The sequence below is a fragment of the Geotrypetes seraphini genome, chromosome 12, assembly GCF_902459505.1.
Source record: "Geotrypetes seraphini chromosome 12, aGeoSer1.1, whole genome shotgun sequence".
Classification (NCBI taxonomy): Eukaryota; Metazoa; Chordata; class Amphibia; order Gymnophiona; family Dermophiidae; genus Geotrypetes; species Geotrypetes seraphini.
Window position 1 is genome coordinate 47,605,963 of NC_047095.1, and position 24,730 is coordinate 47,630,692.

Genomic DNA, 24,730 nt, shown 5'->3' on the forward strand with positions numbered 1-24,730 from the left:
GAGGAATTGTGTTTGGCCAGGAAACTCCGTATCAAATGCAAGGAATGGGCAGGTTCGTTAGCAGCTTTGGCACGAACTTCGCTGAAATTCTCCTGAAGTCCAAATCCTCAGCCAAAATGGAATGAACAGATCCAACGCTGATGCTCGCCTCGTCTGCAAGTTCTCTGATTGTGATTCGACGATCCTGCATCACCAGGGTCCTCACTTGGTCAATGACGATCTCATTTCTGGATGTTGAGGGCCTACCAGAACATGCTTCACTCTCCACTGATGTGCGGCCATCTCCAAAGCGGTTGTACCACTCCTTTATCTGTGTGGTGCCCATTGCTTCGTCCCCGAAGGCCTATTGAATCTTGTTTCCACTTGGGAATCGCCATGCTTTACACAAAATTTAATGGAGTACTGTTGTTCAACTTTTTCTGTCATTTTGTCAAAAATGAAAATCGGACAGCATTCACTTACACTTCCTCACTCACCAGCGGTCTGCCAGTGACTGACAGCTTCTATGGGAAGGAAAAAATTCAAGCATGCGCATTAGGGTCGCCTACATATGTGCACAAAATCATGCCTCCCTAGCTTTATTTGTTTATGCAAGAAAAATTAAGGTCTGATACTTTTTGAACAGCCCTCGTATTAATGCACACAAGTTAATTTTATAAAGCAATGCTACTCACTTGTAACAGATGTTTTTCACAGACAGCAGAACTTAATCGTACACACAAGTGGGTGACTCCCAAGTGGGCTGCTTAACTGTAATTTTCACAATTTTGAGAGCAGCTTGAGCTGGCAGAATGCAAGAGTTGCTTGTTGAAAGGGACAACTTAACACTACTGGTGTAAGCAGCAATGTAAATTAAAAGTATGGAGCAAAGACCATGTTTAATGTTTTGTGGATGGTAATACTGTAAGTGATGTACTCTTTAGCAAGTCTTACAGTATCTGCAATGGCTCTAATCCAGGGGTAGGCAATTCCGGTCCTCGAGAGCCACAGGCAGGTCAGGTATTCAGGATATCCACAATAAATATGCATGAGATAGATTTGCATTTCAAGGAGGCAGTGCATGCAAATCCATCTCATACATATTCATTGTGGATATCCTGAAAACCTGACCTGCCTGTGTGGCTCTCAAGGACCGGAATTGCCTACTCCTGTACTAGATGCATTTGCCTCATTGAAAGAAAAAGTGTGGCATAACTTGTAAGTTTCCTGGCTCCACATCATTCTCTTCCTGGTTGATTTGAGAACTTTTCAGCAGCCCCTTGTATTGTGACATCATAATGCCCATTCCAACAATGCCTAAGAACCAACCTCATTAGTGCTTGGTTTACTAGATCAGGGGTAGGCAATTCCGATCCTCGAGGGCCACAGGCAAGTCAGGTTTTCAGGATAGCTACAATAAATATGCATGAGATAGATTTGCATTCTCAAGGAGGCAGTGCATGCAAATCCATCTCATATATATTAATTGTGGATATCCTGAAAACCTGACCTGCCTGTGGCCCTCGAGAATCGGAACTGCCTACCCCTGATCTAGTAAATGGACACGAATATAGAGAAACCAAGCCATTGTGACATCCCTGCTCTAATCAAATAAGATTTAACTTTGGAGTTGAGGGGAGAACCTGCTTGTTGATAGCATTGGAAAGTAGAAGCTAGGCAGTTTGCTAGAATTTATTTTGTCTTTATTGGGATCAAATGAGATGAACAACTGTGTAGATTTTCTGATCAGTTCATTTATTTTAAGGTGGTAGGTGAGAGTGTGCTAATAAACCTAAGTGTGATGAGCCTTCTCATGAAGAAGCCGGATACCTATTACCATCAGGAACACCTTTAAAACTCTCATCTAACGTCATAAAAATTCAGCACTTCCTCATTTCATATCATGCGGTTCATCTCCAGGGCCAGGTATTTTTTTTCTCTCTCCCCCCTCCAGATGATTCACCTTAGCACATTATACAGCCTAATACTCATTTTGGTTCCATGTGTCGTCTCCTAAGATGACCACACACAAGGTGGTCATAGGTTCAGGAGTTCAAAACCAAGCTGAGCGCTTTTTTTTACAGAATGCCCTCCCACACTGGGGCCCAAATCTGCTACTTTAGCCAATTTAATCAGAATAGAGGTTTGTGGAATATTTCCTTACAAACCCTTAAGCTTGTGTTCTCTTTTAAATTTCACAATAAATATTTTAAGTTAATAGTTTTGGCATATTTTTTCTTTTTCTTTCCAACAGACCATGCTCTCAACCCTACATGAATCACAAAGAATTTCCTGTGAGATCTCGCCAGTACCATTTGTCTAGCAGTATTGTACAATATAATTTTCTATGCATATGCAGACTGTATCATCATTTACCCCCCCCCCCTTTTTACAAAAGCGTAGAGTGATTTTTAGCACCAACCGCTGCGGTAACAGCTCCTACGCTCATAGGAATTCTATGAGCGTAGGAGCTGTTACCGCCATGGCCAGCACTAAAAACCATGCTACACTTTTGTAAAAAATAGGGAGGGGTTAATAAAATATCATCTAGTTTACAGGGTTGTTTCCTTCTTGTGTGCAGATGTATATGATCAATCCGGATGGACACATGGTCTGATCAAGTAATCTATTCTCACCCTAGTTAAGAGATTTGTATACAAACAATCCTATTTTCAAATAAGTTTCATGTGGTTTTGAACAGAATGTATAATCTTGTACTTTGGGGTTAGCATCAAGATATTTTAGGAAAACTGAAACTTGGCTAGGTTTCAACTTCCAACATCAACTAAAACTAGGGAGACAGGGAGCAGGAGTAGCAGTCCTGCCTTGAGACATAATCAAACTGTGTAGAATCACCAAAGCCCATAAAATTGAGTCAGGATCCCTTTGACACTCATATATTAAATGTTGCATGTACCGTATTTTTCGCTCCATAAGACGCACCTGACCATAAGGCGCACCTACCTGTAGAGGAGGAAAAACCAAGAAAAAAAAAATCTGAACTAAATGGTGTGCGCCGTACCCCTCTGATGGTCCAGTAATAGGCTGGGACAGGGTACAGGGCACATCTAGTAGTGGGCACGTCTAAAGGTAGGCACATGTAGAGGGAGCCAGCCAGCCAGCTCCCAGCCCCTAGCCAGTGCCAGGCCAGCCAACCAGCCCGCCCCAAGGCAGCCAGACAACCAGCCCCCAAGCCAGCCAGCCCCCAGCCAACCCCAAGCCAGCCAGCCAGTCCCAAGGCAGCCAGCCAACTAGCCAACCCACCCCAAGACAGCCAGCCCCAAGGAAGCAGCCAGTCCCAAGCCAGCCAGCCAACTAGACAACCTACCCCAAGCCAGCCAGCCAGCCCCCAGTCAATCCAGCCATCCAGTCCCAAGCCAGCCAGCCAGCCCCAAGGCAGCCAGACAACCAGCCCCCAAGCCAGCCTGCCCCCAGCCAACCCCAAGCCAGCCAGCCAGCTAGCCCCAAAGCAACCCCAAGCCAGCCAGCCAGTCCCAAGGCAGCCAGCCAACTAGACAACACACCCCAAGCCAGCCAGCCAGCCCCCAGTTAATCCAGCTATCCAGTTCCAAGCCAGCCAGCCAGCCCAAAGGCAGGCAGGCACCCCTCCAGTATCTTTTTTTGCCATCCCGGCAGTCCAGCGTGCCTTCTGCACTCCTGCCTCGGTTCCCCTGCTCTCTTCTGGCAGCAGCACAGCGGTGCACAAGGCAGGCATGCACTTTTTGCATGCCTGCTTGGTCCCGCACTGCACTCTGAATGGCTGCCTGTTAGCTCTTGTCTCGTGAGAACTGACAGGCAACCATTCGGAGTGCAGTGAGGGACCAAGCAAGCATGCAAAAAGCACGCACCTGCCTCGTGCACGCTATGTCACTGACGCTGCCGGAAGAGGGCAGGAGAACCGAGGCAGGAGCGCGGAAAGCGCACTGGACCGCCGGGATGGCAAAAAAGGTATGGGTTTTGTTTTTTTGGTTTTTTTACATTCACTCCTTAAGATGCAACCTTATTTCTACCCCCTTTTGGGGAGTGGAAAAAGTGCATCTTATGGAGCGAAAAATACGGTAACTCTTTCTCTCCAGTCTCCTAGAGACCTACTTTGCTCATACCTCAGCCAGATGTAATCTTTGACCCAACTGTTAAATTCCAGAGTCTCTAACATCTCAGCTAGTCTAAACTAATCTAATCTAATACAAGATTTTTTGGGGGGTGTGGCTTAGCAAGATGGCTGCGAGTAGCTGGAGTTAAGCGCTCACGGAGGCGTTGGAGCTGTTGGTTCTCACTTTTATGATGGTAAAACGCAAATCTAAGCTCCGGGTTTTCCCGGAAGAATCTTTGGCAACAGCTGCGGGCCCGATGGATGTTTTCTTCCAGCGTGGGGCTGGAACGAGTCATCTGGAGTTTTCTTCGGCTGGGAGAGACACGCCGGCTGAAGCGTCAGTTCTCTCCCTCGAAGCAACATTGCTGTCTCCAGAGGAGCGGAGCCCTCCGAGTCGCCTGGGGGCGTTAGACCAGCAGATGGAGGTCGGAGCGTTCCAGGGTGTTCCCTCACCAGCACAACCAAGTTCGGAAGACGTCTCGGCAAGCGGAGAAGGGAAGCCAAACCAGACATCTGTGCACCTGGAGAAATTGGAACGGCAAATTCCTCAAGATTTCCTGAAACTGAATATATCTCCAGCTGAGGTCTTAGGTAACTTATCTGTAATAGAGGGTCTGGGGTCTGAACTAACACCTATGCAGAGGCCCAAAGTTTTCACTATGGAAACATTATGGGAAGCAATATCTACTTTACAACTCTCTTTAGGATCTCAAATGCAGCAACTTACTACACGATATACTACTGTTGTTTCTGAAAATTTGGAATTGAAAAATAGACTATCTAGTGTGGAAACAAAAGTGGATGGTCATGAGACCAGAATAAAATCTTTGGAGACCCAGGCCTCGGTGTGGGTTAGGGACAGTGGAAATCTTAATTTTAAGGTTGAAATGCTGGAAAACATGACCAGAAGATGTAATCTTCGGATTATAAATTTTCCAAAACTATCACTTATTTCTCCACAAGATATGTTTAAGAAATACCTGAAAGAGATATTAAAAGTTCCCGAACCTCTTATCCACCTCTCACTAAAATATATTATTTACCAACTAGATTACCTGTTCAGGAACCAGGCCAGCAGAATTTGTCTGCTGATAGTTTGGACCTGACAAATTTCTTTGAGAGGTCAGATGAGTCACCGGCAACTGCAATGCTGCTAGTACAGTTTGCTATAGACTCTGACAGAGAATGGATGCTTAAGTTGTTTTTTAAGTTCAAGGACATACCATTTATGACAAAAACTGTGAGAATGTATCCTGATGTGTCAAGGATGACCCAAAAGAGAAGAAAACAGTTTCTCATTTTGAGACCGAGGGTCTTACAGCTGGGTGCTACGTTCATACTCAGATACCCATGTAAATGTGTGATGGTCTATCAGGGGAATAGACATGTTTATTTTGAACCTCAGCAGTTGATAAAATTTATTTCTGCGAAAGAGCAAACTTAATTTTCTTGAGAGAATTGTTGCTCCAACCTGCTTAGTTTAATTAGGTTCTTGCTCCCACTCAATACCATCTTTATGTTCTTAGTAATGTTTGATTGAAAATTCAGCGAATGTAGCTTTCTCCCCTTTTATTGAGGTCTAATTCTTCAATCCAGTATATTTAGAATTGAAAAAAAATTTCCTATTGTATTGTATTTCTGTTTTGCTTTCCTTTTTCATCTAAATTTATCTTTTTGATTATCTTGTTAACTGGTATTGAAATATTTATTTGAATTGACTGATTATTATGTCAAATTATAAAATTAAATAAAGAATTTAAAAAAAAGATTTTTGAATCACTCTAATACCATTTAGTTCAAGGTGATTTACATCAAAAAGAAGCCATTATAATTCTATGTGAAAATACAATCCCTTGAATAAAAAGATGTCCTTGCAATGCTTTAACTAAAAATACTTTTGTTACAGTCTATCATATAAAAATGTTTTCAACATTCTATGAAATTTCCAATAACTAACTTCCATCCTTATTTGTATAGGAAAATCATTCAAAATAACAATAGCAGCATATGTAAAAGAAGAATTAAATTGACATTTAAAACTTATACCTCTAAAAGGGAGAAGCTGCAATAAAAATGCATTACTCAATCTATTAGATGAATAATGCAAACGGGAAAAGAACAAAGTGAGATGATCAGAAGCCTCTGCCTATATAATATGATGAATCAGACAAACAGTTTTAAACTCTATGGTAATATTTCTCTATAGGCAGCCAATTAAGTTTCTTATAAAATACTAGCTGATGCCCCGGCGTTGCACGGGTATTTAATTATAGCAATAACACTGCAAATGGATTCAAATAAAGATACTTTATAGTGGTGAATGAAATTATTTTTTTACAGCTTAATAAAAAGTACAATATTCAAATTATAATGTGAAATATTTGACAAAATGGTTGGATTGCAAGTGAATGTGATAAATAAATCTGGTCTACCGTATGCCCTCACATAAGTCATAGCATCTTGTGTGTATTCGTGCATGTGTCTGGGGCTGCCTGTAAATGAAGATGGTAGTATGACTACGGCACCAAGGTCTTGAATGTTTCCATCATTTGCCACAGCATCTCTCAAATGAATATATTGTTCAACTCTTAGTTTACGTTGATTTAAACGAATATACAAAAGACGCTCACTCTCAATTTTAGCATACATATCAACAATGAATTGATGGAACAATTGCCTGCAGTTTAATATGTGGTTCTGCTCGCCATCTCTAATCATTAGCCTGCATGCATAAAAATCCATTGCAGAAACCTTTTTGCTGGTTGTTTCACCTGTTGTTGTGTTGACTTGCCTCAGATTAAAATGATATCCATCTTCATCTCGAGGGAATATCAGGGGGTACTGTAGACCATCATAAGATCGATGTGTTTCTGAGATGCGCTGCAATGATTCGCCCCGTCGTTGAATTGCAATATCTCGTTGATTAAACTCATTGCCAGATATAACTACAGCAACTTCATCTGCCAGAGGTGCATTGAAGCGCCGCTCATGTTCACCGGCTGGTCTTCTGTCTGCTCTTATTACTACTTTATATTCATCCGTTGGCATACGGTCCAATGCTGTTTTAAACATTTTAATAAGATCATTGTTCTCATGCAACATCCTTTGTAAGTTTAACACAATTTCATTTCTTGTTCCTGAGATGTAGGTACACCTCTGTTCAGCTTCTATCTGTTCATTGTCAATAAAATATATTTGAAGAAATTTTGGTGTTTGATCTGGGAGTGGAAGCAAAGATCCAGCTTTATGGTAAATCTGTCCTTGCACTGTAAATGTGGATGGAAACCTGGGATATTCCACAACTGATGTGGCACCAAATGTTGTCATTTGAAAACATGAATTGTATTTCCTAATGTTATTAAGAAAATGCCTTGACTCTGGTGTTTTTGATGATGTGTAGTTTAAAATTCTTGTGGTGGTGTTTGCAGTTGGCAGAGTTTAACTTTGCTGTTTTTGCAGCAAATTCCAGCAGACTCTGATTTAAACTTTTTAGCATGGCAATAGCTACAAAGAATTTCCATTTTTCCAATGGTAACACTTAGATGCTGTGAGTATTCTTTATGTGGATCATAGTGAAATCCTTCCAATGTTAGGGTAAAATGTTGTGCATTCTTCGATAGTCTGGTTCCTTCTCTCATATCCAGCAGTCTGACATCACGCTGCTGTGATGTCTCTGAAGCTCTAGACGTAGTAGCTCTATCTCTCATATCTTGCAGTCGGGCATCATGCTGCTGTGCTGTCTCTGAAGCTCTAGATGTAGTAGCTCTCTCCCTCATATCTTGCAGTCGGGCATCATGCTGCTGTGCTGTCTCTGAAGCTCTAGATGTAGTAGCTCTATCTCTCTTATCCTGCAGTCGGGCATCACGCTGCTGTATTGTCTCAGAAGCTCTGGATGTAGTAGCTCTTTCTCTCTTATCCTGCAGTCGGGCATCATGCTGCTGTACTGTCTCAGAAGCTCTGGAGGTAGCAGCGCTCTGGCGCAGTTTAGAAAGTCTTCTATTTCTTTCCTCAGGAGTTTCTTGAGAACGCTGTTCTTTCATCTTGTTAGCTTTGGATTGCAGTTGGGCAACTGCTTTACGCTTTCTTGTAGGCATTTTTTGGGGCAAAAAAAGTCTGTGAAAGAGTCCAAATAGATTTGTGTGAAAACATGAGCAAAAGATACATCAGTGAGCAAATATATTTTACTTGGAGAATATACAACAAAATTAATACGAACAAAAGTTTCAGTATTGATTTAAACAACTCAATATGTGGTAACTCAGGTTGAAAAGAAACTCCATGCAGTTTTTTCCCGGTTCAGAATGGAACCTGTGTTCCTAGTTCAGCATATGTGAGTACTCATGTAATGTAATAACATTATGAACTGGGGTGCATGAAGGAAACAGTTACAAACACAGTTAGAACATACAAACTCTATATGTATGGTGTCCATGGTAGAATAGAAACGATGTCCCTAGTGGTTATTGTGTCATAGAAAGTGTTTTATAGTTGGAATTACTGTGAGAATGGCAGCTTTTTACATTTTTTCCATTGACATGAATGGGTGAAATCTGATTTTCTGTTTGTAGCACCGCCCACGTGTGCAGGTGGGCCGCGAGACCCCCAGAACATATCACCCCAGGTAGTGAGGGATCTGCATACGAAGTTTTGTTCACATCGGTCAAGCCGTTTTTGCGTGATCGCGGCACATACACACACACATAAACATAGAAACATAGAAATTGACGGCAGATAAGGGCCACGGCCCATCTAGTCTGCCCACCCTGATGACCCTCCCTTACCTTTGCCTAGTGAATAGAGCCCACGTGTCGATCCCATTTGGCCTTAAAATCAGGCACGCTGCTGGCCTCAATCACCTGCAGTGGAAGATTATTCCAGCGATCAACCACCCTTTCAGTGAAAAAGAATTTCCTGGTATCACCTCGTAGTTTCCCGCCTCTGATTTTCCACGGATGCCCTCTTGTTGCCGTGGGTCCCTTGAAAAAGAAGATATCTTCTTCCGCTACGATGCGGCCCGTGAGATACTTGAACGTCTCGATCATGTCCCCCCTCTCTCTGCGCTCCTCAAGCGAGTATAGCTGCAGTTTGTCTAACCTTTCTTCGTACGGGAGATCTTTGAGTCCCGAGACCATCCGGGTGGCCATTCTCTGTACCGACTCCAATCTCAGCACATCTTTGTGATAATGTGGTCTCCAGAATTGCACACAGTATTCCAGGTGGGGCCTCACCATGGATCTATACAATGGCATAATGACTTCCGGCTTACGGCTGACGAAACCCTTGCGTATGCAACCTAGGATCTGTCTTGCCTTGGATGAGGCCTGCTCTACCTGACTGGCAGCCTTCATGTCCTCACTGACGATCACTCCCAGGTCCCGTACACACATACATACCTCCGATTTTATATATATAGATAGAAACACTAGTGCAGGGGTGTCCAACCTTTTGGCTTCACTGGGCCACATTGGCCGAAAAAAATGTTTCTGGGGCCGTGCAAACGCTGCAGTAAGACACAGGAGAGAGCCGGCAAGACGGTAAACACCCAGGAGCAGCAAAGGAAAGCACTACATCGCCCTTGACCGGGGCCACACAAAACACTTCACTGGGCCGCAGGTTGGACACCCCTACACTATTGTATCTTCTTAGACCACATATCAACCTCACTGCTGTATTTTGAATCAATTGCTTTTTTTTTTTTTTTTTTTACTATTTTTAAGTTTAAGTTTAAATATAAAGAATTATAATAATCGAGTTGTGATAATATCAACATCTGAACCACCAACTCAAAATGATATTCAAAAAAATAAGATTTCACCAGTCTCAACTGTCTCATTACATACATGGTTTTCTTCCATAAATTTGCGATTTGATCCTTATAAGGAGGGGTCCAAAATAGCCCCTAATACTTTGGTTGTTTTTTTCAACTTTAAGAGAAACTCCTCTGTATCCCTCCCCCTTATGAGAAAATCTTGCCTCCGTTCTTAAAGAAAGGTCACACAAGCCTTCACCTCACCGCTTCTGCAAGTCTACTGTCTTTTCACCAGATCTACTTTCAGAAATCCAATATTCATTACTTCAACATGTTCCTGCATTCACTCCTGTGGAGGTTGTGCAGTTATTAGAGGAAGCAATTCAGACGCTGCCTGATACTTTCTTATTTCAACATTCTGCATACAGTGGTGCTGATTCTGAAAAAGCAGGGGGGGGGATGGTAAAAGTTCTTTACCCTCCGTCAGATCTGGGGCTGCTGAGAGTTTGACGTAGCGGTCAGCTGATCAGCACGCCGGGTATTTAAACACGCTATATGAAACGCTACCGCCATTTTTATGCTATTTACAGTGGTCCAGAAAGCTGGCGGGAGACTTAAAAGGTGCATGCAGAAGTAATATGCTATGGGGGCAGTAGTTAATAATAATATACTTAGGATAAATAAGAAAGTTTGTTAAAAACTGTATTGTTTTACTTATAGGGATTATGCCTTGAAAAAGCTCCGGTGAAACATGTCGGCCAGATAATCCCTACCTGTATGACCACAAAACAAAAGCTAAGTACATTTATAATCTATTATAAGTAAATGAGGAAAGCTATTTAAATCAACTTATTTATTTATGTTTATTTAAATGAAATATAAATTAAGAGGTACACTTTATAAAAAGAACCAGTGAAGAAATGACACGCTAAGCTTAAGGCTTTGGACTGTGTGAGCCTGGAGTGGTGTCGCTGAGGTTCTTGGTGCAAATTTGAGAAGTTTGTGATGATATGTGCTTGTTCTAATTGGATATACATATAGGAGTGATAATTTAGAAGAGTGTCTCAAGCTACAGAAGATTAGCTGAGTGGAATTTAACCTATTCTGACCCCTCTATGTTACTATGTATTTCTCTGATGTCCCACACCTAGAGCATGAGTTGAAGGAGTGTATGTTCCAAATGCATGAGTAGTGGATAGGTATCTATCTGAGATAACTAATCCAGTTCCTGGAATAAATGGACTGTGACTCATGCCTCTTCTGTGGGTCGAAGAATATAAGGGAGTGCATTAAGTAGAGAGTGTGCTTGTTAGATGCTGACAGCACTCCTATAACAGATTCAGAAAAGATCAGAGTGAGAGCTGAGACTTGTACTCAGTTCTCTTCTCCCTGGATCTTATTGACCCTACAAGGTCCAGGGGGAGTGGTTTCAAATTGTCAGCAAGATGGGCTGGATAAGTCTGTGTCAGATGGACTTCACTACTATGCTCTGCTGGATGTTGCACAGAAAGTTCCCAGGCTTTGATGGGCAGGTGAAAGAATTTTCAGTCACTTTTGAACTTCCTGGAGCCTGATCTCTTGCAGGTCCTGACTGAAGCCCTGGAGACTGCTGACTCCCAGTTTTAGTGTTGTGCAGTGTTGATTCTCTTGACTAAAATGGGGGAGTATCTGCATGATATAAAGAACTGGCATCCAGTCGCACTGGTCTGCATGGATTATAAATCTCAGCTGTATAGCGTTATCCCAGCGTGATCCACCATAGCCAGTCCTACATGGCAGTAGTTTACGGAGGAGGAAGGGCGAAGAGGTGGAGCTCTGGCCTGTGGAGATCAGGGGAATGTTGTCTACTACTGCTCACATCCATTGTACAATCACTGCCAGTGGGTTACCAAAGACAGATGTTAAAGCACCTGCATATACAGTGATCTCCTCCTTAGGGATGACACACTTAAGGATTGAGGAAGGAGAGAAGGAACTCTGGGACTGGGAAGAATGAAAAACGCAGGGTTGCATGAGAAGAGAGTAGGAAGCAGGGATTGGGGAGGGGAAGAATAGGTGCAACCCCTTGTTTCTTCCAGAAGCTGGCAAGGGGCACACAAAGTTATTTTTATTTAGGTGAGACCAGAGCAGGAGCCAGCTTCCTTGGTTGGACTTCACGACAAGCGCATACCAGACTTCCACTTGTTTTCCTAGTGATGTTAAACCACACCAGTAAGTTGCAGAATAATTCAAACCTTCACTTCACTTCACGATAGTCTTGAACAGTAACACTTTCTTTCAACAATGCCAACCTATATGCCAACAAAATCCCACTTCGATGTAAATAATTCAGATGCACGGAAATCCTCCTTGTTGGATCAATTTTATTGCAAGTCCAAAGTCCAGGCCTAAATAGTGAGAGACAGACCTAAAATTAACTTTACTGCTACTACTATTATTTCTAGAGGGCTACCAGATGTACGCAGTGCTGTACAGAGTCACAAAAGAGACAGTCCTCGCTCGAGTGAACTTAAAATCTAAACAACACAAGAGTATATACTGCCCCTCCCCCCTCCACTAACCCAGCCAGTCCCTGGCACTCCGAGGCTAACTTTACCACATTTCTCACCACTGAGTTCTTCACAGAAACATGCCTAAGTCTGCAACCACAAGGGGATACATGCCATTATGACACAATATAAGTATGCAGTATTCGAATTGTTTTAAATACTTTTGAAATATATGAATATTCAAGCTCATACATCTTTCACCAGACTAACATAATTACATCAATCTATTTCATTTTACTGAGGGGACATTTATATAAAAGTAGCAAAACAGATCGGAGCTATTCATTTTTATATGTTTTGTTTTAGATGGACTAGATAGGCCATAGGGTCTTTATAGGCCTTCATGTTTCTATATTAGAAACAAAGAAACATGACAGCAGATGAAGGCCAAATGGACCATCCAGTCTGCCCACCTACAGCATCCACTATCTCATCCTCTCCCTAAGAGATACCTCGTGCCTGTCCCATGCTTTCTGAATTCAGACACAGTCTTTGTCTCCACCACCTCTGTCGGGAGACTTACACACACCTAACACCCTTTCTGTAAAAAAAGTATTTCCGTAGATTACTCCTGAGCCTATCACCTCTTAACTTCATCCTATGTCCTCTCATTCTGGAGCTTCCTTTCAAACAAAAAAATACTAGCCTCATGTGCATTTACACCATGTAGGTATTTAAACGTCTTTTTCATATCATCCCTCTCTCAGCTTTTCTCCAATACATATTGAGATCTTTAAGTCTGTCCACATACGCCTTATGATGAAGACCACTGAACATTTTAGTAGCCTTCTTCTGAACTGACTCCATCCTGTTTTTATCTTTTTGAAGGTGTTTTTATCTTTTTGAAGTAATGCACCTTGGGAGGGGAAACCCATGCAGAACATAAACCTTGAACAGTGAAAACTTAGCAAGAACCACTGCAGAAAGAGACCTGGGAGTTCTCATCCGAGAAGATATGAAAGCTGCCAATCAGATGGAGAAAGCTTCAGCAAAGGCAAGACAAATGCTGGGTTGCATCAGCAGGAGCTTTATCAGCCGGAAGCTTGAAGTCATACTACCGTTATACAGATCCATGGTGAGACCTCACCTGGAGTACTGTGTCCAGTTTTGGAGGCCACATTATCTAAAGGATGTGAAGAGAATGGAGTCGATCCAGAGAATGGCCACTAAGATGGTCTTGGGACTTAAAAACATTCCATATGAAGAACGTCTGACCAGACTGCGCTTATATTCTCTCAAGGAACGCAGAGAAAGGGGGGACATGATAGAAACATTCAAATACATCACGGGTCGCATTGAAGTGGAGGAAGAAATATTTTTTCTCACGGGTCCCACTGCAACAAAAGGGCATCCGCTAAAACTTAAGGGGGGGGAAGATTTCATGGTGACACCAGGAAATACTTCTTCACCGAACGGGTGATTGATCGATGGAATAAACTTCTACGCCAGGTGGTCGAGGCTAGTGGCGTGCTTGACTTCAAAAGTCGATGGGACAAAAGGTGGGGGTGCTACAGAGTTATGCATAAAAGATGGGTACTCCAGGGAGGGAGGGTTCTTGAGTGGGCAGACTTGTTGGGCCGCCGGCCCTCTTCTGCCATCATACTCTATGTTTCTATGTCTCCAGAATTATACACAATCTTCTAAATGAGGTCTCACCAGAGTCTTATACAGGAACATCAATACCTCCCTTTTCCTACTGGCCATACCTCTCCCTATGAACCCTAGCATCCTTCTAGCTTTTGCTGTCACCTTTTCAACCTGTTTGGCCACCCTAAGATCAGCACATACTACTTAAGATCATCACATACTGACCCTGGTCTGTGCATCCCAGAATGCACTGCACTGGGTCAGACACCACAATTTTTCAAGATAGCAGCACAAGAGTTAGGACCCATTGGTATTGCTCTTGCCTCTTAAGGTATGGCTAAAGGAGGGGTAAGGGGGTGGGTGCCACTAGATACCAAGGAAATATTTTTTTATAGTCAGGGTTGGGCAGGGGGAGGGAGGGGGCCACTAGACTATCAGGAATTTTGTATTTTAATGTTGGGGCAGGGAGGATAGATTGGGTCAGGGGAATGGAGGGGTACCACTAGACTATTAGAGATATTTTTCTACATGTCAGGTGAGGTGAGGGGGAGTCTTGGCAGGGTCGAAGGACCCCTAGACACTAGCCTTTTTTTTTTTTTTTTTACATGTTGGGGAGCAGGGGGTTCAGTTCGAGGAGGGATAGGGTTACTAGATGGGCTTGTTTTTTTCTTTTTGTTTTTTACGTCACACTTCCTTGTCAGGGCACCACAAGAAGAGTCCAACAGGACAAAATCCCACAAACACCAAACAGCAGAGAAAGCAGTGAGAATGGACAATGAGCAATCCACAAGAGTCAGCGGTAAGAGTCAAAGCCTTGTACGTCCCGGATTAAAATAAGCAAGGCTTTGACTCTTACCGTTGGCTCTTGTGGATTGCTCATTGTCCATGCCCACTGCTTTCTCTGCTGCTACACTTCCTGTCATTACATGAGCCAATCACCACTCATGCACTAACAGGAAGGCAGACATTTTGCAACGAGCTGCAGATTACATCTGCTTTTTAAACACAGCAGTAATTTGCATGCTCAGTGCATATTACCTCCCAAAGAGAATTTTTTTGTGGAAAGATCGCGGGAGATGCCTGCGGTCACCGGCTCTAACGCGCAGTTTTTGGCATCAACCACCCTGTTAACTCTTTCGCTGCTTGAAAGGGAGCCCACAAACTGGCAGCAGCAGAAAGGTTTTCTAACGCTCAGACTGTTTTTTAGTGGGAAGATTATAACATCAGAAAGCAACAGAAAGTTTCCTCTAGTGATGCTTTGCAATTTTGTTGTTCAGTCATTCATACGAACGAAACTGCAAAATGGCAAATGTTTCATTAAGTCAAGCAGATAAACAGGATGTGCTAGGCAATTAACCGAGATGTGTCTTAGAAATGAAACATGTGGCAATAAAAATTAAAACAAACATCAATAGTATTGCAGGCCACATTTTCCCAAAAGTGAATGCCAGTATAATCCCCCGCCATGAAAACACCAAATGCATTCAAGAACTCATTACTGACCTGGAGAAAAACAGCTGCACCCACTATGTTGCAGAAAGAATCTGAACTTAGACAAAAACATAAATACTGTGGGAGGCATCTGAAATGCTGTTGTGTGCAGAAGGTAATTATTTAAAACTGAACAAAATATTATTTTGAAAACTGATGAGATTTTTTTGGGGGTCTTTCTGTTAAAGACACAAACTCCGGCACGACAAAGAGGTATTTGGTACACCCACAACTACATGCTATTAAAGGTCAAAGGCAAGAATGAATCACAGGTTCAGTGGACCCATCATGCCGACTACTGTAAAAACCAACCCTCCCCCCAATATTTAAAGACTGTGGTGAGCAACAAGCGCTGACTTAAATGCCGAGTATGAAGTTACATTTTAAAAATATATGGTAGAGATGTATAAATCACTGAGTGGAGTGGAATGGGAAGATATGAATTGCTTGTTTTCTTTTTCCAAAAATACAAAGACTAAGGGCTCCTTTTACTAAGGTGCGCTAGCGTTTTCAGCGCACGCACGAAATTACCCCCCACTAAAACGCGTGGTCCGCTTCAGGAATAACGCCAGCTCAATGCTGGCATTAAGGTCTAGCGTGCGTGGCAATGTAGCGCACGCTATTCCGTGTGTTAAGTCCCTAACACATCATAGTAAAAGGAGCCCTGGGAGGCATAGAATGAAGCTGCTAAGTAGTAAATTTAAAACAAATTGGAGAAAATATATCTTCAGCCAGCATGCAATTAAGCTCTCAAATTCGTTGCCGGGGGAATGTGGTAAAAGCAGGTAGCTTAGCAGGGTTTAAAAAAAGGTTTGGATAGGTTCCTAGAAGGAAGTCCAAAAGCCATTATTAAGAAGGACTTGGGATAGTCCACTGCTTATTCCTGGGATAAGCAGCTTACAATGTGTTTTTACTGGAACGTACGCAGGTAGGGCTGGTCTCGGTTAGGGCGCTGGTCTTTGACCTAGGGGCCACCGCGGGAGCGGACTGCTGGGCACGATGGACCACAGGTCTGACCCAGCAGTGGCAACTCTTATGTTCTTATGTACTTCCGCAGGGGAAGACAGTCAGAATACTGCTGGACAATGCAAAAGTGTTGGCACACCTGAAAAAGCAAGGCAGGACTGGGAGTCCAGGAGTGGCACAGGAGGTTGGTGGATTTGCTCCTGGTCAGAATTTCATCACGAGGTGGTCTTGGCAGCCCATATTTCTGTAAAAGACAATGTACAAGGGGATTTTCTCAGCAGGCATGTTTTAGATCCAAAAGAACAGGAGTTGACCCCCTCAGCCTTTCATATTCTAGTAGCATTTTCTGGGAGAGATAAACTGAGTTCTGCTTGGACCCTTCATAAGTTGGATGCTCACAGAGTGCTCCTGTGGTACTTGACAGTGCCAAATTCATTTCAAAAATTATTAAGATTTTCTGTGCTATTTCCTGGCCCTTAAGTGACCCTTAACAAAACACAAAAAAGAGGCAAGTGAGATGTATAAGAACAACCAAATGAGACACGTTTATTAGTGTTACTTAAGGCTCCTTTTACTAAGGTGCGTTAGTGGTTTTAGCGCATGCTACAATGCCACACATGCTAAACGCTAATGCCTCCATGGTTTGCATGTGCTAATCTTTTGCGCACCTTAGTAAAAGGAGCCCTTAGTGCAGCTTCACAATCGGGAGCGTTCGTCGACTGATTTCTTTGCGATGTTGCATTATTATTTCCATTTTGGTTCTTTGCATATTTTGTTTATTGAACTTCCTGGACCCCTGAGGAAGAAGTGTTTTTTGAAACATGGACTGTGTCGGGTCCAGCACGCTTTACAACAAGAATCAGCCTTTGGATATAATTACTATTTTTATTTTGTATTGATGCTTTTATACATATATATATATATATATATATATATATACTAGTGTATATATATATATATATATATATACTAGTATTTTAGCCCGTTACATTAACGGGTGCTAGAATATATGTCTGTCTGTCTTTATTTCTGTCTCTCTCTTCCTCCCGCTATCTTTCTTTCTGTCTGTCTCTGTCCCTGGCCCCCTTTGTCTGTCTGTCTTTCTGTGTATCTCCCTGCCCCTGTGTCTTTCTTCTTTTCTTTCTGTCTCCCTTCCTCCCTCTGTCTGTCTGTCCAAAGCAGCATTCCCTCCCCCTCCATTTCCCTCCCCCCACACCACTTCCCTGTGCAGCAGCATTAGCGTTTCCTCTACCCCCATTTCCCTTCTCCTTCCCGCGGTCCTGACTACGAATCTGGCGATTCCAGTGTGTGCAGCAGTCTTCACATGCTGCTTCGGGTCCTTCTGCTGCCCTGATTTACTCTGGCACGTCTCTGATGACATCATCAGAGACGCGGCAGAGCAAATCAGGGCAGTAGAAGGGCCCGAAGCAGCGTGTGAAGACTGCTGCACATGCTGGAATCGTCAGGTTCATAGTCGGGTCCGCGTGAAGGGATGGGAAGGATGGGGCGGCAAAGGACTCGGGTCATCGCAAAGGCGGGGTCATCGCAAGAGCCGGTTCGGAAAGTTGCTGGACTTCTCTCGGCTCCGTTTTTTGGTTCGTCCCGGGGAGGGGGGGGGGGCAGGAGGCGCTCTTTGTGCCCCAATCCCGGCTTGTATAGGCGATCATCGGCTGGCTGGGAGCTGGCTTGTGGAGGCGATCGTCGGCTGGTGACGTACAATGCGCATGCACACTCTTGCCTAGCACGACAGATCAGATCTCGGAGAACACGTGGCGAGAGTGCGCATGCGCGGCTAGCATTTTATTATTATAGATATGTTTTTATGACTTTTATTAAACAAATTACTGCACCTTGTACATGTTCTGCAGTTTTGCTTTGTTTTTTTACACGTTTATTAGTTCAACAAAGAGAAACACTCTGTACTGTTGATGTCTCCTATGACATTATAATTTTACGCTCCCTACATTCATGCTTTAAGAACTCTCCGTGTAAACCCAAATTGATTGACTTACTAATCTCCATTGGACTTCAACAAGTGCTACAACACTGGAAATCGGCCTCCAGACTCAACTATCCCTTCTGGTGGAATTCGGTTTGTCTGTTCAAACGCTTTGAGCAATTTGCTCTGGAGAAACGTTTTCCTCTACTCAATCATTCACAGCTTGTGTTGTGGACTCCCATTGACGATTTTATAGCTACACAAAAATTGTAACTTTCTCATTGACAACATGATGTTCTTTACTTTTATGATCTGTGTGAGTTACACTGATTGTGGTTTTGACATTTCCTGATAGTTGTACTGTTTTTTCATATTTGAAATACTTAATAAACAGATTGAACTTAAAAAAAAGAATAATGTGGTAGCTTTTCAGGCCTAAAGATTAAGGCCCCCTTTTATCAAACAACAGTAAAGAGTTTTACCCCTTTTTTACAAAAGCGCGTTAGCCATTTTAGCGCACGCCAAATGGCTAACGCCTCCATAGACTTATAATGGGTGCGTCAGCATTTAGCGTGCGCTAAAATGCATAGCGCACCCGGGCTGGTGAGGTATATGCCCTGACGCTCATTGGAATTGAATGGGCTTCGGAGCATTTACCTCGCCGGTCTGCGTAGATTGACAAAAGGGGGGGCCTTAAACTTGGTAACTCAGAAGTGATCCATTACAAAATTTACTCACTAAATGGTAGAAAGACAATTTTTTTATGAACACGGGCAAAAGCAAAAAAAAAAAAAAAAGAAATATTTAGACTTATAACTTACCCCCTGTTTTACTAAGGCGTGCTAAGCATTTTAGCGTGTGTTTAGCATGTGTTAAATCTGCGTGTGCGCTAAACGTTAACGTGTCCATAGACTAACATGCACGTGTTAGCATTTAGCATGTGGTTAGCGCACGCTAAAATGTGTAGCGCACCTTCGTAAAAGGAGCCCTTAGTAGAATTTATCATATTATGTACACTTCTCCCTCTGCGTTCGCGGTTTCAGCAATCGCAGTTTCGATTATTTGCGGTTTATAGCTTGCTGGCTCCTCCCCCCCCCCCCCCCCCATTACCTCAGCTTGCATAGAGAAATCGCAGATTGCAAGCGTTTACAGAGAAAATCGCCGATTCCCGGCACTTTCTTCACCGTGTTTTGCCTCTCCTTCAGGAACAGGCCAGGTCTCCCGCCATGCTATTCGCGGTTTCACCCTATTCACGATGGTTTTTAATAGAAAACAGCGAATAGCCCATGAAAAAGTTATTCGCGGTTTTTCTGTATTCGCGGGTCTGTTAATCCCCTATGGCAGCGAATACGGAGGGAGAAGTGTATAAGATAAACAATTGTGTTCTTTATTTATTTATGCATTTTACCCCTCCCCCCCTCTTTTACAAAACCATTGCGTGGTTTTTAATGCTGGCCACGGTAGTAACAGCTCTGATGCTCATAGAAATTCTATGAGCTACGGTTTTGTAAAAGGGGAAGTTAAGCATTTATATTTAGCTTTAGGCCCCCTTTATCAAGCAGTGTTAGGGTTTTTATCGCAGCCTGCTGTGGTAAATGCTCCTATGAGTGTCAGTGACTCACGATATAAAAACCCCTAACACAGCTTGATAAAAGGGAGCCTTAAATCTAAAGTAGATTATTTCTTTAAAATTTGTATAGCCTGCTACATCCACAGGTCTGAGCGGGTTACATAACAACATTCATAATAACTAATGTCAAACAAATATTCAACATACAATTAAAACATGCTAAAATGAGCACTTTTTATTGTATTTACTATATATACATAAAATTATAAAAAAAATAAACCCCCCAAAAACCAGGCCTTCCTGCCAAAAAGTCAAGAAAAAAAATCTATTCATTTATATTCCCTCTTAAATAACACAGGGGTCCTTTTACTAAGGCGCGGTAACCGATATAGCGGGCGCTAATCAATTTAGCACATGCTAAAGATTTGTGCGCGCTAAATGCTAAGGTGCCCAAAGAATATAATGGGCGCCTTAGCATTTAGCGCGTGCTAATCTTTAGCGTGCGCTAAATCAATTAGCGCACACTAAATCAGTTAGCATGCACTAATCTGGTTAGCGCGCCTTTGCAAAAGGACCTCAGAGCTTTTATGCATTTTCTACATTGCATCACATTTGAAGACTGCTTAATTTCAATTGGTAGCAAATTCCACAGTACCACTCCTTGTACTGACAGCATAGATTGACGAATTCTTGCTAATCTTACTACGTTCCATGGCAGGATTTCAAGTTTCAGCTGGTTCTCAGAGCACAAAGTTCTCTCTGGCTGATAAAAATGAAACAGCGAATTCAAGACGACAGGACCTTTGTCATTCAATACTTTCAAAATCAAGCGCAAAGTTTTGAATTCAACGCGCAGAACAACAGGAAGCCAGTGTCAGCTGTATAAAATTGGTGTTATACACTCATATCTGGGAGCTCGAATTGTAATTCGTGCTGCAGCATTTTGTGCAAGCTGTAACACATACTTAGGCAGTGAAAACAAACATAAAATCAATAAAAAAAAAATAATAGTAATCAATAATGCGTACTCACGTATAAAAACAATTACGCTGTTCCTCGATACAAAAACAAAATACTAGCCAAAACGCAATTAAAGCAAAAGTGCGCCTGCCAGTGATAATATTTGGGAGAAGCCCATTGGTAGAAATGGCAGCTCTCCTGGTGATTCTGTACCAGATGCAGCTCCTACAAGTTTGGAAAAAAAAAAAATAGACCAGTGTTCTTCAACCACCAGTCCATGGACCAGTGCCGGTCCACAGAAATTTCCTGCCGGTCCACAGGGTCAGCACGTGCATCAGGCCCAAAACATTGTTCTTCAACCACCGGTCCACGGTGCGATCGATGCGGCGCTTTTTCGAGCCAGCTCCCTCTTCCTCACTGATTCAGTGCACAAAGCCACGGGCAGTAGCTCCTACGGGCATCCTGTGCCTGAACCGGAAGCCTTCTCTCTGACGTTGAACGTAAGAGGGAAGGCTTCCAGATGAGGCACGGGACGTGCAAGGTGCAATTAGTATTATTATGGGGACGGGGTCTGGGGTGGAGATTGGGTAGAAATGGGCGGGGTCTGGCCCACGACTTAGCCCAGTGTTCTTCAACCACCGGTCCACGGACCGATGCCGGTCCACAGAATAATTATTTTATTTTTGCTGGTCCATAGGTGTAAAAAGGTTGAAAAACACTGAAATAGACAATAGTAAGAGACAGTGAGGAAATTTATTTTCAAATTTAAAAAATCTGGAGAATTAGCCACTCAAAACTGAAGCATGATAAAGGTCAAGGGACTGTAAGCCTCCCTGACAATGTAGCAGCCATACTAAGAAGTAAAGAACATATTGAACACCAAAACTTCTCATCAGAGGGTCCTTTTAGAATTATAGCATATGACTCACATTCATTTTTAATATCCTACATATTAGAAAGCAAAAAACCAAAAACATCTGCAGACTATGTACAAGATGCAGGCACTGTTTATTTCAAACTTTAATGGTATATACAACCTTATTACCAAACAGGGGACCCGACACGGTCCATGTTTCGGACAACACGCCTTCTTCAGGGGTCCATGGTAGATAAGGTTTTGTAACAAACAGCATTAAAAGGAACAAATAAGTGCCTGGAAAAGTGTAGTGCTGGACTGTAGAAAATCATTGTGATCACGGTAAAAGGAAACCACAGCAATTACAGAGAGTAGTATGAACATATTACATTCCCCGCACAAACATGCCTGAATCTGCTTATGGAGGCAGGGGACATGTGGCATTGTGTTAAGTTGTAAATGTGCACTTTCTAACTTGCTTATTAGGCTTGTACAATGGGCAAGATGCCCTACAGTCAACCGGTAATACCGACTGGATCACTGTTGGCCGATTCTCTGACCAATTGTGGAACAACGATCAGTGAGTTACCAAGTTTGCATGCAAATGATTTGCATGGAGGTGCAAATCATTTGCATGCAAACCCGACAGATCAATCACTCAGTGAGTGATTGACACATGCGCAGAGTCCTAACAGCAGTTACAGGGGTTGGTTTTTCTTTTTGCATAGCCAAGCGATTTAGTGCATCAGTCACCTGGGGCTAGATTCACTAAGCAAACCAAATCGTGTACTGTCCCCGACCCGATTCACTAACCTCGTGGCCAATCTGATTCCGATCTGTGCATGCAAATGAGGGTAAACGGCATGCAAAGGAGGAAGGATGCGATTCACTAAACCTTTCCAGGAACACCGACTGGGCTGGTCAATCCAAAAAGAAGCGACTGGTAGGGACCAGTCGCTCAGGTCTTTCCGACTGCCCTGCTCTCTGCTGCCCTGCTCAGCCCCAACTGGCCTGCCCTTCCCCACAGTGCAAGCCTGTTAAAACCACGGGCTCACGAAGTATATAAAAAAGTAAAAAAACAGGAAAAAAGCAGCTCGCAACTCTGTAAGCATGCGCAGACCATCTACAGACAAAGAAAGTGGTCTGCGCATGTTTCAGGTTTCGCTCACTAGCAATCGTGCGGTCGGTGGGGGACATTCCTCCGATCACCCCCTATTTGCATGCTGGCCTTTAGTGAATTCGTCGGCCTGCCTACAATCGTCCACGGATCGTCCACGGAAAGGAAGTTGAGTGAATCTAGGCCTTGGTTACTTGGGGTTTTAGCTAATCTGCATGGCTGGATTGGAAAATGGGTGATTAACATAAGAACATAAGAACATAAGCAGTGCCTCCGCCGGGTCAGACCATAGGTCCATCATGCCCAGCAGTCCGCTCCCGCGGCGGCCCAAACAGGTCACCTGTCTGAATCATCAGAAGGGGCCCCCTTGCCACCCTGGTTTCCCATTGAAGTCCTATCTTCCCATCGAAGTCCCAACCCTCCGGTTTTGCACATGCACGACCTGGTCGGGTTTCTATACTTATTTCCTGGATACTTCTCTCAGTATCCCACGATCCCTTTATCCCTCAGGAATCCGTCCAATCCCTGTTTGAATCCCTGTACCGTACTCTGCCCGACCACCTCCTCCGGCAGCGCATTCCAAGTGTCCACGACCCTCTGGGTGAAAAAAAACTTCCTTGCATTTGTTTTGAACCTATCTCCCTTCAGTTTCTCCGAGTGCCCCCTCGTACCTGTTGTCCCCTTCAGTCTGAAGAATCTGTCCCTATCCACCCTCTCTATGCCCCTCATGATCTTGAAGGTCTCTATCATATCTCCCCTGAGCCTCCTTTTTTCCAGGGAGAAGAGCCCCAGCTTATCCAACCTCTCGGCGTATGGGCAGTGTTCCAGCCCTCTTACCAGTTTCGTCGCTCTCCTTTGGACTCTCTCAAGCACCGCCATGTCCTTCTTGAGGTATGGCGACCAATACTGCACGCAGTATTCCAGATGCGGACGCACCATCGCTCGATACAATGGCATGATGACTTCCCGCGTCCTGGTTGTGATGCCCCTCTTTATGATGCCCAGCATCCTGTTGGCTTTTTTCGAGGCTGCTGCGCACTGTGCAGATGGCTTCAGTGATGCATCCACCAGCACACCCAAGTCTCTCTCAAGTCTGCTGTCTCCCAACAATGCCCCCCCCATTTTGTAGTTGAACAACGGGTTCTTTTTCCCTATATGCATGACCTTGCATTTTTCCACATTGAAGCGCATTTGCCATTGAGGGGGAAAACACGTGGTGAGCCGTTTTGTGCATCGGGTCGGTAAAAGCAATCATCGTTAAAGCTGTGAAAACAGGTTTAACGACAATCGCTGACTTTAGTGCATCTAGCCCTTAGAATAGTAGCGCAGTCCAGCATCCATGCACCTAACATTTAGGTATCCACACTTATGCCAGCCATAGAGCTTGCATAAGTGCAAGCACCCACATGTGGCAGGGAGAGCTATAATTTACAGTATTCTTGAAAGTTATTTTGCAACCTTGTAGTTCTGTGTATATAGCACCCTGAGCAATCTTATCAAATCTACTAAATACATAAATATTCTATATAAGGGATCCCCATGTATGTTCCGCCTCTCTGTATATCCCCCTTGCACATTTGAGCTACAGAATAGTGCTTAGGAAGCAAACTAGCGTATATGTATATACTGTACGTGCATTTATAAGTTAATATTCCAGATATGTACCTACATAAATGTGACTTGCCCTTCCATGGAAATTGATATCATGCATGCTCGTTGTGGTGATCCTGAAAACCCGACCGGCTAGGTGTGCCTCTAGCAGTCAGTCTTGATGGATACAAATTTGGACATAGGACCAGAGGCATTTTGCCTTTTGACACAAAATGCTTCTCTGTGAGATTCCACTTATTTATATGTACCCAGGATTGTGAAGG